The sequence below is a fragment of the Euprymna scolopes genome, chromosome 7 (genome assembly GCF_053919585.1).
Source record: "Euprymna scolopes isolate OS-2025 chromosome 7, ASM5391958v1, whole genome shotgun sequence".
NCBI lineage: Eukaryota > Metazoa > Mollusca > Cephalopoda > Sepiida > Sepiolidae > Euprymna > Euprymna scolopes.
In genome coordinates this window covers 125,890,072-125,892,628 of record NC_136488.1, presented here as the reverse complement: position 1 = coordinate 125,892,628, position 2,557 = coordinate 125,890,072, and the positions used below count along the sequence as shown (strand labels likewise).

The window sequence follows — 2,557 nt, the reverse complement described above, 5'->3', positions numbered from 1 at the left end:
GTGTGTGTGTGTGTGTGTAAAAGGGGAAGAAAACGTTTCATCCCCATTTTCGGGAGACTTCCTCAAGAGAATGACAAGGAACATCAAGGAAAATAAAATATACAAAAGATGAGAGAAGAATCCTAAGCAAAGTGAGATATTTATATATTTTACGTACATATGGGGAAAGTGATTAAAGATGTAAGTGGGGAAGACGTATGTAAAACGTAGATGGGGAAACGTAAGTAAAATATTTATAAACTATTGGCAGAAGTAATTTTTTTTTTTCATAATGTTATAATTTTTTCGTCTAGCCTCACTGATCAGTCCTAAACAAAGAAGCAGATGTCTGTGGATGACACACAAACACATGCATATAGTAATCTCATTAGTGTGGTTAAACTTAAAAAGGTTTTCTACGCTTTAATTCGAACCCCATTTCACAGTTCAGATACGAGCATCTGTTACGATTCAAAATAATCGCTGCGCCGAGGTCTTCAGACAAAGAATATAATGTCCATGTAGGTTCAGATACTGATGGCGGGTTATTGAATATTTTTGAAATCTATACTATTAGTAAAATTCTAAATGCTTATTTATTCATTTATGTTTATGTGTATATATACCAGTAAGACTTTCGAAAAGATGCACCGAATTGAAAAATTCTTTTTTTCCCTTAAACGTGTGAGTTCCTAGATTGTCCTTATCTATATATGATTCGTAACGAACAACACCAAGTCACACACACACACACACACACACACACACACACACACACACACACACACACACACACACACACACACGCACACACACACACACACACACACACAACGAAATAAGGGGTTTGCGGCCGTTTCGTGCAATTGTCGAAAAAGTTACCTGCCCATGTCACCGGAATTTAGCACTGTCTGTATACAGTCGCGATAACATCTTTCAGCATAAGGACAGGACTTGTGGCGCAATGGATAACGCGTCTGACTACGGATCAGAAGATTCCAGGTTCGAATCCTGGCAAGTTCATAATAATTTTGACCATCATTTTATCCAACGTTTACTCATTATCCTTACCCGCAGTTAGGGTATTTTTGTTTTTTCAGTGATTTTGTTTTGTGCATATGGGAATTCCCCATACTCCGAGTTCACAAGGTAATCTTTGATGATTAGATGATGTTGACTGGCGACATTGTGTATGCTGATGCATAATAATCGATCCAGCGACCCGTCGTCGCTCGAATCAATCAATTAATAATAATAATAATAATCATAATAAATGTTAAGTCACTTTTTATTACCTTTTCCAAATCACTTGACTAGCGAATCCTTACATTTGTACTCTCTTTGCATTCTTTGTTAGCTATAGTATCTCTAAAAAAAGAGCACAGATGTCTCATATATCGAATGCACAACTTTCTCGTTCTTTCACTCATTCTCTCACACAGACATACTAGTCATTTATCCATCATATCTAAAATATGTAACTGTGTTATTCAAAATCATAACGTATAAAGGCAAAAGGAATGTTTATGACTTATGACACAGAAACTAAGACTAAAAAATAGATAATAAATTCAATGCACAGTTGAACAAGTTGAAAAGGACAAAGCGTAACCAAAAGCGCGCGAAGAATTGCAATTTTGCAAAAAGCTAAGCTGTTATATTCTCGATTTATCAGCTTGGCTGTTAAACATAATCAGCGTTTCCTTCTTTTTAGCTCACACAGCACACACACCAAGTTCTGCTACTTTTCAAATCAAAATCAACCTTCTACATATACACAATTGGTATTATAATATCTCTTTTGTTGTCATATGACAATCCTCCCTGGTCTTACCTACTCAACTGAGGGAGGCTAGTTTAGCGTATGTTAGTTTTCCATGATACCATTTTCCTTGAAATTACCTCCTTTTTTGAGAGGCGGTATATTATACGCCTGTTAGTTATGGTATCATCCCCCGAGGCTAGAAAAATGGTGCATTCATAAGGAGCAGATATTTGCTAGTAATAAATATGATAAAAAAATAATATCCCGTTAAGGAATCTATAGGGAAGGAGCTCACATACAGACAAGCACACACAGACAAAGTTCCATTTATGTAATAGTATATATACACACAAAGCACAGCTCACAAGAGCTATGACAGCCAACAAACCGGAAGCCCAAGATTCGGGTTTCGTCCTCATTTGGTCTTATTATTTGGACACATCCGTTTTTGAGATTCGAAACTCCAGCCTCTTGCCTGTGAGGCGAACACTCTATAAACTGACAAAATAGCCACACACACACAAGAACGTTTATTAACTAACACAGATAAAGTAAACCGCGGAGAAAGGTGCTCGGGTTTCGAATCCCGAGTTCGGATGTGTCCAACTGATGAGCTCAAATGAGGGTGGCACTTGAGTCTTGGAATTCCGGTTCGTTGACTGTTATGGCTCGTGTGAGCTGCGACGTTGTCTGGATGTGGTTAATCCATTTGTAGTAATTTAACGATTACAATGTTATGTTTGGATCTATAAGAAATTTTTTCACTTTTCATTTTATGCTTAATACATTATCTTAAAAATTCTGAAACATACA

The 2,557-nt window shown here is 36.8% G+C and overlaps 1 non-coding gene across 1 annotated transcript; it reads left to right on the top strand.

Moving 5' to 3' along the window:
- Positions 1-929: 929 nt before the first annotated feature.
- On the top strand, positions 930-1,002 carry Trnar-acg (transfer RNA arginine (anticodon ACG)). Its single transcript has one exon. It is a non-coding gene; the product is annotated as a tRNA-Arg (tRNA).
- Positions 1,003-2,557: the final 1,555 nt, after the last annotated feature.